Consider the following 11,887-nt stretch of genomic DNA (forward strand, 5'->3'; position numbering starts at 1 on the left):
ACTTTCTTTCTTTAGTTAGCATAGCAGTCACTCACTTTGTCAATTCTGTTGGGTTTTTATTTTTGGAACAAGACCACCCATATCCCCACATACTTTACTGACATTCAAACCAGTTTTTTTTCAACCACATTTTCTACCATCAGACGCGTAGTATGAGGCCTCCCCGTAGGGCAAGTGTCTTTGATTAGCTCCAAAATTGCAGCTGCCATTGTCATATGAGCAACACCTGTGAGAAATTAACCCAGCAGACGCAGTTGGCATCTTACACACTGTCACTCTCTAGAAAATAACCTCATTTCCAACTGCGATATGCTGTCAGGACGTCAGGCAAAATGCCTCGAGCATATATTGCATTTTATTGTCCAGGTACAGCAACGTGATACATATTGTTTTCCCCTTGTTGCACTCTGTCAGTGTTTGACTTCCTTTATTTGAATAGTCTATACAAGTCAAAGCATGCAGGCCTGGGTCTTGAATTTGAAAGAGAGTGGCGAACACGGTGAGCGCATCCCAGAAATACATAATGCCGAAGAGCTGCTGCAACATCAAATAAAAGTGAGACAGCAACAAAAGGTCAAGGCCCTCCGGTGCTGGCACCTCTGCAACACATGTTTAAAACAGCCAATGTTTGTTATAAAGAAAGCAAAATAACAGGAAGGGTTTTTGAGGAATCTACAAAGTGCCCTCTGGGTTTCCAAGTGCATGCACTAACAGTGATTGACAGGATAGAGCTAAGAGGGCATCGTTTAGATGCCTGAGTGATTCCAGTGTCTTAGTGCAAACAGGAAAACAAGCTGGGACATAAGAGGAGAGACTGAGGAGAACGAGAGAATACAGAAACACTGCCGTCACATCCGTGTTATCTCCTGGAGAATTGAGGGACCCGTTTGGCAACACAAGCCCAGTGTATCAAAGAGATTCGATCTTTGGAGATTTACTCCGCTCCCGTCTCCATTTCCGAGGGTGCCGCATAATGAGATGCCGGTTAAGTTGGAAGAGGCTGTGGCTCATTTGTGTAGGTGCTGCAAGGCGGCTATAAATAGCCCAGAGGGTGATGGAGCAAAACAGGCTGCATGCTTGAAAGTGGATGAGCATGGGACAGGTAGTGGCACGTCTCTGCATTGTGTTGTGTGCACGTGTTGAAGGAAGGAGGAGTGTGTGGGAGTAAAACAAGCAGGACTGATTGTGTGTTATTCCAGCAGTGCAAGTGTATTGTCCAGAGCTTTAACACAATTTGGATTTTACTCCAACTGTGATAACAAGACTATGGAAGCAACATTAATAAGCAAATATGCATGTGTAAAAAGCTAATTAGCAGAGCAAATTATCCGAATAAAACAAAAGCATGAATCTCAAATAATTGCCCACAAGTGTAGTATCCTGAATCCAATATAGTTACTAAAAACAAATACAAAATAAGACAACACAAATTATAAGCAAGCCCAATTTACTATGGGTTAGTAACCCTAACCCTAGCTCATAATTCAACGTGCGATGAAAATGACAAACAATACAGACCCGAGAGAAAACAACTTTAAAATGTAATCATACTCATTTGTTTTATATAATTATAGTCAATACAAAGTCGATTTTTATCTTAAACTGCAGTTACTTCTGATTTGAAGGAAAAAAACATGATTTTTTCTTGATAAAAAGTGGCAATTATTATTTCCATTCATTTGTATTGAACCATTTTTCTTAAACCATAGAAGTTATGGTGGTGAAAAGAAACACTACTTAGATGAAATAACTGGTACAGAAAGATCCACTGCGGTATCACTGAAGTCCATTATTTGTATTGTAGAGATGCGTGTGTGTGTGTGTGTGTGTGTGTTGAGAGAGAAAAAGGGTGAGGAGAATTAGGGAGAATCCGGCAGCAGATAGGAGGAGAAGTGGCCAAACTGCAGGAGCTCACATCCTCTTTTCACCAAACTGACAGCAGGCTGAAGCTCCCACTGAGGAGAAGAGTGTGCATTCAGTTACACAGATCCTGCTATGTTTGTGCACCTTTGGATATACTTACGTGTGTGTGTGTGCTCCTGCTGAAGCGCGTTGACCTCGCTCACAGCGGATATGACTGGAGCCAGAGCCCACTAGCACCAGGGTGGATGACAATGCAGTGTCAAAAGCCTGAGCAGTACTCTGTTCACTCCTTGAACACAACATATATACTGCTAACAAAAAAAAGGCTCCAAGGGGATTCAGACATGATTCACCTTGTCGGTTAGAGTCACATTTGTCTGTGTGCATTGTTGAGGAAGGCGAGGGTCTGCATACAACGCTTGCAGAGCCCACATTTGTCCGACAGATCGTTTGAGGAGGCAGGAGTTCAGCGGTGTCACCGGATATCGATCCTGATAAGTTAGTCAAGTCAAAAACACATAAACACCACCCCATACTGATGAGTCAAGAACAAATTAGCCTGGGCGGCGTGATTTGCCGTGGGTGGTATCAAAAAAAGCACATGCTGGCTTAAATAAGCAAGAAAACGATAAACTCACACACACACAGAAACAAACACAGACACAGACATCCGCTCTCTAACCATGGGTATTAACCCATGTAGCGTCAAGTCCAAGCAATCGTTCCTCAGCAAGCTGGGACATGTGGGGTTTTTCTGTGTGCACTGTGTGGTTTGCAAATATACAGTATGCATGCGGGGCCTCAGTTTCAACCGAGCAACAGCCACACAAACCACTCCAATGACCTCTTTGCGTTCTCCCCTCCTGTGTTGGTACAGCAATCCCTGCGTCTGTCCTGGATTTCACACTCAACCCTCTACAGGATTGAGAAGCAAAGTGTGTGTGTTCTTGCCAAACAAACTATCCAAATGAAATATTTTTCTGTAGTCATCTTATATAAAGTTCTGCTTAAGAGTACTCCTAATTAGTTTTTTTTTTTTTTACTGACTCTACCATGGATTTTAAAAACCACAGAAGGGATAAATATTTAATATGTCCCAGATCTTTGGAAAAAAAGGTCTACAGTATGAGCTTGTTCCGTGTGGAGGAATATTTGTGTCTAAATGTGCCTAGTTTCCCAGCCTTTATACAACACAAGGTGACTCGATTGTTTTGACTCTATAGAACAGGAACACAAGGGGCCCAGAGCCAAAGACGCTCGGCTATTGTGCCATGATGTTTGCAGAAGTTAAAAAAGAACACAAAAACACTGTGATTGCAGGTTTGATTTCCACTCCCTTTAATTGGACGGATGAAAGTAGTTCGAGTTCAAAGACGGCGGGTAAAAAAGGGACACCACTCCAATAGCTTCTTCAGTTTTGAGATTTCAAGATGTTCCATTCCTAATGTCATTAGTCCCTTTTTCATTTCCATTTTAAATAGTTTAATGATATTTTCCTCCTGTTAGGCACAATATTTTCCTTTTCTTTGACAGCAATCCTTTCCCTCTTAAATCCCAAAGATTAAGGGCTGGCTATAATTCCAAATAAGAGGCTTCAAAAACCCACATAAGAGACTTTGGGGACTTAGTGATTTTCACCAGGGGATGGTCTTAAGCCCCAAACACCCCATGGAAGTGTGTCACTAAGACAGAGTGGGGGACTCCAGACAGTTGGGAGGGGGGGGTGTGTGACCTGAGAGTGGTGCTTCGGATAGACCGACGTGACATGCTTGCTTATTTATGTCAGGAAAACATAAACAACAGCTTTAACAAGCAGCCATTTTTAAGGAGATTGAAAAGTAGACAGGCGCTTACGGCAGATAATGATGACACGCAGCAGCTTTGTTCCACTACATCAGCGTTTACAATTTATTTAACTCAGTTCCTGACTGTTTTTCTGTACTTGAATCTAAATTGTATTGTGTTTTTAATGATTATTTATCATAAACTATGCACAAATAAGGCTAGAAGTAAAAAAATAAAGCTTTTTTTTTTGAGTCTACAGTCAAAAACAGGGATAGATCAAGTATTTTGGGGGGCTTAAACTTATAAAAAGACTTGTAAACTGACCATTAGAGGATATCACAAAACATAATAGTTTAAATAGTCTGAAATTATTACTCAGGCTATTTTTTGAACAAAAGAATCAGTTGGCCAGATGTACATTTTTGCTTTCAAGGGCTGCCAAATGGCGGTTCGTCCAACTGTCCATCAGTAACACATTTGAGTTATTATCTCGGGTATTTTGTGAGTTTTATTTAGGTTTTAATTGCAAAGAGAGCTCTTTGATGAGCGAATGTGCTACTCCGTCTGCCAAAACACTTTTGACCCAGCTTTACTTTGAGAAACTCATCAATCTTATGCCATAGCTAGAATCAGATTTGAATCAATGAACTTTTGACCTCCGTATCCATCCAAATCTATGTAGAAAAACTGCCAGCCTACATTACATTTGAACACAAACCATGTCCTGAAGCATACATGGCCACAGGCTCAAACAACAAACCAGTTTCTAGCTTAGTATGTTACTGATGACAGGACATGTGAGTATATTGCATAAGGACTCCCTTCCGGTCTCTTGTCATGAATAATGATAGTGGTTCACTTCATATATGCCCCAAGATGTTGAATTGAGGAAGTACCTCCAAGTTCAGGAGTGCATGACTCGTACACAACTTACGGACATGAATTTATTATGATGGCTCGGTTTCAAAGGCGCTAACAGCTCAAGGCAGAGCGGTTGTTCATAGATGTAGCACACTGTTAAGCAAACGCAGTGCAAAGCATGATGTGTGTATGCATCGGGGTTTGCATTTACACCCGTCTTGTTGATGCAGCAATTTGTACACTTCTCTTTCGCTTGTCACTTTCTACTTTTGATCACAGAATGTCCTGCTGTCTGCCTGTGATCTAAGAATTCCTCAAAGCAACAAAGGAGAAGTCCCTCAATCTGTTTCCTGCTGATGTCTCACATTTTTGCAAAATAGTGTCATTTTTGAAGTGACGTTTTGCAACACGCTGGATACGCAGTAATTAAAGGCAGTGTAGTGATTCAATCTGAATCGTTTTTTCCTGTGGCTCTCAACACCCTATAGAGTACAGAGAGAAAGAGGTGAAGATAGAACAGTATAAGTACACAGAGATCCTTTTGAGAGCAAAGGTTTAAAGTTGACTTCTCTAATTGATATGACTAAGATGTACTTCTGGAGTGCGGAGACAAAGAGGGAGCTAAAGTTAGAAGAAAAGAAAAAGGAGCAGGAGAAAACAAGAGAGAAATATGGAATGGGATTTACATCTCTTTGAGGAAGAAGGTGTCTGGGATCCACTGCAGTGGTGTTGTTGGCACACTATGAAACATTTAATTGCACCATCATTCAGTGGAGGAAGGAATGGCTTGAGCTGCACGTCTTCTCAAGCCCATCAGTGATCCTGTTCAATGTTCCAAGTGGGCCGGGCCAGGCACTTCTCAAAATGGGTCATTAGCTTGTAATATTATTAGAAACACTTTGGGCTACCAGCTCATATATCTGCAGCGTGATCACAGGGACATTTTTTGTTCTAATGTAGGAAGCACAAGTGTGACTTGTGACTCTGCAGGCTGTTGCTCTCTATCGCCCTTCTCTTTGCATCTGGGCATGACACAGGCAAAGAGTATTCTTTAATAGACATGGCATACACGCTTCATAGATGTTATAATTGCATGAGTGGGCTTCTCATGGCCTGTAAAATCAATTGAATCTAAAGCGAGGGTATATAGCTAATACTTCAGGGAGGAGCTGCATTGAACCGTGTCTATTTACTTATGTATTTTCTCCTACTCTACAAGCAGTACTTTTACATGAACAAGGTAATATGTGGATTCTCACATGCCGCTGCCCATGCACAATGAGCAATTTACATCTAGTCGAGTTGTTAGTATGCAACAAGCATTTAATGTGCAGTACACGTTCTTTTTTTTTTTATCAATGGGACGCATATGACGTCAACTCTAACGTGGGAATAAGAAAGTCAGGGTGAAATGTAAAGAGCTGCGATGTAATTGACTGCACAAGCAGATTCACAGGTGTTCGAGCTTTATATTTTAAAGACCGCCTTAGGGTGAAAAGAGAAGAAGCAACATGAAATGATACTTTCTAAGGGGCTGTGAAAAGTTTAAGGTTTTTCAAATTGGAAAAACTATCAAAATCCAAACTTAGAGGAACAGCTTTAAGAGTTTCATGAAATAAAACCAAATGTGTAATACTATTAATAAGATACATCCTTTTGACAAAAGCCATAAAATGTACGACATTTAGTAAAGTACTTTTGTTCACAGCGGACTCTGCCATTACCAAAATTAAACGCATTTAGGAAACTACATAGTGGCTTTGTAATGTAAAGTCAAGAGGACCATCTCTAACGCTAACCCCCAGAATTGCCCTTACAAAAGGATAAAATGGTAATTCTTTTTTTCAATTTTTGGGAAAGTGGATCAAATTCAAATATTGAGTAATGGAACAGAGAGCGAGCGGCCACTTGACTTTGATTTTCATTGTGTTTATTTAGCCATTAATATTAAATGCTTCAGAAAAAAACCTTTTACTCACCGAGCACATGCTTTTTTTTTCAAAATTAAACAAGGGAAATATTCAACACATAATCATCAGCAGACACTTGTTTGAAGTCCTCGTGGTTTTGATTAACCGGATAATTCCTGGCATCTGTTTAGCCTTAAATACAATCCTGATGTGGAGCTACATTTAACTCTTACAGCATGTACTCCCGGCCTTATTTCAAAGGAAATCAGATGTCAATTGCCACACCTCTTTACAGCCATAGCCTATAAATCAAATGAAGTATATCTAACCACTCATTGGTCATGTGATGATGGGTCTTGTATCATGTGGGGGGGAAAAAAGACAATCTGATATGGAGATGAAGGGTTTTTGTCCAGTTGTCTCAGAATGCCAGAATCGTTCTTATTCAATGTACTATCATTAATGATATATGGGATAATCAATAAGATATGATAATGGATTTCCTTTTTACTTTATGAAAGCCCTTTTATTTCCAGGTTGATTTAAGAAGAAGAAATGGCTTTTCGACGGAGAGCTCAAGAGAATGAGGAACAATACCATTCATTCATTCAATCTATGTTTCAATCTTAAACACCATTTAATACCATCATTGGTTATGATCACACATCAGGCCTGGTGCCAGAGCAAGTCTGCAGAGAGGCGATGTGATTTTCAGTGCCCACAAGCCAACAGCATTGCGTAAAAACGCGGAAAAGCAAACAACTACAACAAACAAATCAAACAATCGTTCATTGTGTGCATGGCGGCACAAACACCTGTAAACAACATGGATGTGCGTAAAGGCACACATGTACAGTAAATAATCAGCCTTACACTTGGCAAACACAGTAGCAAACACATGCAGAGTGACGCCACATTACGCACCAAGCAGCAGTAGGTCTTATTAAGATGTAAATAGTTACTCACCGCTTGATGCGAACATTTAAAGGCATTTCCTGATGACCATTATATGTTAAATACAGAATAAACAGGTTACATAATCAATCTCCAGAACAGGCGTAACGGAAACTTCCTTAAAGGATGTTTTCTGAATGGTGATTGGTCTAAACGTGGGCTGGGTCAGGTGTCTAAAATTTACGTATTTCAATTCGTATTTTTCGGATGTGATTTAGTTTCTAACCTCATGTAGATGTAAGCATTAAAGCGCAACATAAACAAACATGATAGCAATAATTGTAAAACACGACCACTTTTATTTGGGAAGGCACAGTCTTCTTTTTGCTGCGTTTCTCCCCTTCCATTTTCAGAATGCTATACTGCATGTGATGAAATGCTGCCCATTTACAGGATACACCCTCCCGCACACTTCTTGTGTTATATCGATATGGGATGTTCAACGCATTCCAGGACCTGTTTGGTGATGAAGTGTTGTGATTTACTATCTGACTGTACCCTTATTTGGAGTCCAGATGGTGATTCACTATATTTCTAGACTTGTTCCATGTCCAGAAGCCACATCCAAGCCTTTCAATGCTGCATTGCACTCTCGTCTACTGAGGCTTTGTGTCCGTGCAAAATCACAAAGTATGTGACACAGCCACAGTGCAATAGAACAGACCCAGAACATTCCAAAGTATATTGTCAAAGGATGGGCTTATCGTCTCATTCGAGGAAGGCTTTTCCTTTCATACAGGAGTTTTTATCCCCTGTACCTGAGAGGCTGCTCTCAGAACAACAGATTCAACACAGTACATCCCATGACTGAACACTTTTGATGTTCTGATTCACAATTGGGTCACCGGCTTGCTGTTTAAACTGTGTGCCAAGTGCAAAACAGGATAGGGGTTCAATGTCCGTGGCTTCATAGCAAGCTGCTCTGCTTGGCGAGCCGGCATCATAAGATTGCCCCCAGGGTAAAAGCTCAATAACAGACTACAGTTAGGAGTGGGGGTGTACTGACAGACAAAGTAACCCATCATAATGGTCCTCCATTCATGGCCAGGGCTCCTGAATACACTACACATTCTTATGGATACTTGATATGGATTACATTCACTTCAATGACTTTCCTTTGATTTTTTTTCATACTTGCTTTTTTTAGACGCATTTTTGTCAAAGTGAGGAGTTCAAGTAAGTATTCCGTGCCAATGGTGCGTATTGAATACATGCCAAATTTTTTTGCAGACGTTAATTACCATTTTCCTAAATGTAATGCAACATTTTCCGCCTTAAACATGCTCAATCTACCGCATCACTTCACATAAACATTTCATGCACGTTTGCATTCCGTTGCCCAGGTGCATGCTGGGGTAGGCTGCAGCCCCCGCCGTGACCCTGAAGAGTTAATGGCGGTTACAGAAAATGGATGTTTGGACGGATTGATCGATGTGCATTTCATACTAAAACATCCCCTATCAATTATAGTGACCACAGGTGGATTGAAGTGATAGAGATGTCATTGGAGGAATTTCAATGCGGCTTCAGTGAACTTGTAAAGTCCCTGAGGAGTTCCAGCAACCGCTCCTGGAAAACTAAGGACGCTAGACAGAAACCTTCGTTTAAAATACGTAGAAACAGTACATGCGGTGGCTTAAACTGTCTCAATCAGTGTTTAAATACACATGAGGGATATTTAACGCCTCATCCTGGTAATTATAAAATCAATAAATGCTTTTTTGATGATTAATATTTGGTCAAATAATCAAAATAATTACATTACATCACAAGTTATCATCTATGATATGTTGAACCAACTGAAACAATAGAATTCTGTATGATTCAGTATAAATGTAGGAGACAGAATATTAGTAACTGTCACGCTGAATAAGGAGATGGGTGTAAACGTATAAACAAAAGGTGAGCTTAATTTACTAAAAATGCGCTCCTAATAAATACTAGAAAATGGTGCAAGCAGGCACGACCAACAAAAGGGAAGTTAGCAAAGAACACTCACGAGGGAAGACCAGGTACCAACCGATGGGGAAAAAGACGACAAACTCACAGAGAACACTGGGGAAAGCGAGACTGAATATACACAAGGGGTAATCGGAAGACAAGGCACAGCTGGGGAGGGGAGGTGAAACACAGGGGCAGCAGGTGAACACAATCGGACAATCAGGAGGGAAAGCACAGGAAGTAAAACACAAGGAGAAAATACATGTCTGAATAAAACAGGAAACCAAACTGTAGGAAAATGTAGGAACAAGTGTCTTTCTTTTTGTTTGAGTCATTAAAAGTCAGAGAATGCCTCCCCCTGATCTTGAGCACTTTTTTATGTGCAACACTGAATCACTTTAGCGCTCTTTTAATTCCCTAACTTTCCACCAATGATCGTTTAGAATATTGGCCCACCTATGTTAAAATATCGCCTGGAAATATTTGTTCTTCTTAAGTACTAGCTCTAAACACTTCTCCACCTCCTGAGGAACTTTAGCCAATTTCAACTTTAGCCCTACATATTTTCACGTCCTGCACGTACCGAACCTTTTTCTGTCCTCCAGCAATCAAATCCATCAGGGTGATTGTTCTGTATTTCTGCCGCTCACTGTTCATTAAATGTCAGGAGGAATTAAAGACAGGGAAGAGTTGTAGCTTGAATAATGAAATGTGTGAGGCACTAATTGACTGCAGCTTACAACAAAAAAACGTGGTGAGACACTTCGCTGCAGAAGAGAGGTCGATAATGTTGCCCTAAAGAGATGTTCTGTTGTTGTGCTCACATATGAATATTAATGACCGGTGGGTCCGGGGAACAATTCAACACATTTTACAACAGCACACTTAAAATAATAATAACAAGGTAAGAAGATATGGATTGTGTTCCACGCTTTGAGAGCATTTCTCTAACAAAGCTAATGTATCATCTGCGGTACAAATGAGACAGTGGACACTCCAATAACTCCATTTTAGTGCATGTATTCACGCAGGCAACACAAATAGAATTAATGCAATAATACGCCGTGTTACTCGGTGTAACCAAAGCTTTTTTTAATGCGTTTGCCGATGTTTCTGAGTGCTCATGTGTAAAAAGGCCTTACTGTTTGGTCTGTTTTAATTACATTTCGGTCACAGGACATGATTATGTCTGGCTGCGGTGCAAAACAAACATAGGCAGTGTTCAAAATGATTCGTAAATAGTCACTGTTGGTTACTGGTGTGCTGTTTGAGTTCAGGTCTGTGGACTTGCTTGCATAAACAATGTGTTTCACCACTGGTTATCTTCACACGTGTAGCACCACCGCACATGCTTCCACATAATTGCATTACACGTGATAACAGTAAGAACATCAGCGATATTTTTCCAGCCGCTGCCTCTCAGAAGTGATCATCCGTAGTCATTAGAGATAGGTCTCTATAGCTTTTTACCAAACAAGAGCTACTTAGCTGTGATGCAGCACCATTATTCATTATTATTGTGCAATTGTATGCAGCAAAAACTCTTAATGTCACAAGAAAGTGTGAGGGGAACATACTGTACAATATGCTATACTTGGGGTTACAAAACCATGCAAAAAACTGAATAATTTAATGGAATAATGAATACATTTCACCTTTAACTTGGTTCTTATTCTCTTATATGTTTTGTCGTACATAAGAAATGTTCAATAACTCACAGGGATGGGTCAAATGTTGTATTTAAAACATGTTATGACAAATAATGTACAGGTTTAGTCTGAAGTCAACATGAATAACCACAGGAAAGGCTCGTTAGAATTGTTCAATTTCCTTTTGGCACAGAGACAATATATGATACTTGATATGTATTGCTTCTATGAGTTGTTTAGTTAACTTATTAAATGTACTCGACATTGCAGCTCTGTTGCAAGATGGGCCCAATGGTGAGCTTCGGTTCAGACGTAATTCCATTTATTCGCAGTCCCTAAAGTAAAGAATCTCTCTGAACACAGTAATGCACTTTGCTAATGTCTCACCTTTAGAGGAGGCTTATGAGTCTCACTGGATCGAGCTGCGGTGGATAATTCGTCTTCCCTGCTGTGTGTGTACGGGTCTGTTTGCATCCCTCAAATGATACACGAATCTATAAACCTTAATTTATTCATTTCGGTGCGGTATCTGGACTTGTATGCGAGTCGTGTATGAGTGAGGTAACGTGTGTGTTCTTGCAAAGAAGCTGCAGAAACCTCATTTATGGAGGTAAAAGGAGGAATTAGAGAGGGTCTGCCGTTCCCCCTTGAGTAGAGAGATGAAATAAAACTCGTGGCTGGTGAAAACCCTGCAGCCGTTGTTGTGTGATTAAGGACTAGGTTTGAGCCATCGTGGGGGGTTAAATTATTCACACAGCAGGAATACAACCAAATAGTGTTTACACAAGTACATGCATGCACATACACACCCGCTCTGTGGAGGTCTGACAACACATTACGGGGGGATGTAATTCTTTGGCTGCACTGCAGAGTGGCTGCATCTGTGTACAGTAACTATGATGCACTAACCATAAATCCAGCTCC

The sequence above is a fragment of the Eleginops maclovinus genome, chromosome 24, assembly GCF_036324505.1.
Source record: "Eleginops maclovinus isolate JMC-PN-2008 ecotype Puerto Natales chromosome 24, JC_Emac_rtc_rv5, whole genome shotgun sequence".
NCBI lineage: Eukaryota > Metazoa > Chordata > Actinopteri > Perciformes > Eleginopidae > Eleginops > Eleginops maclovinus.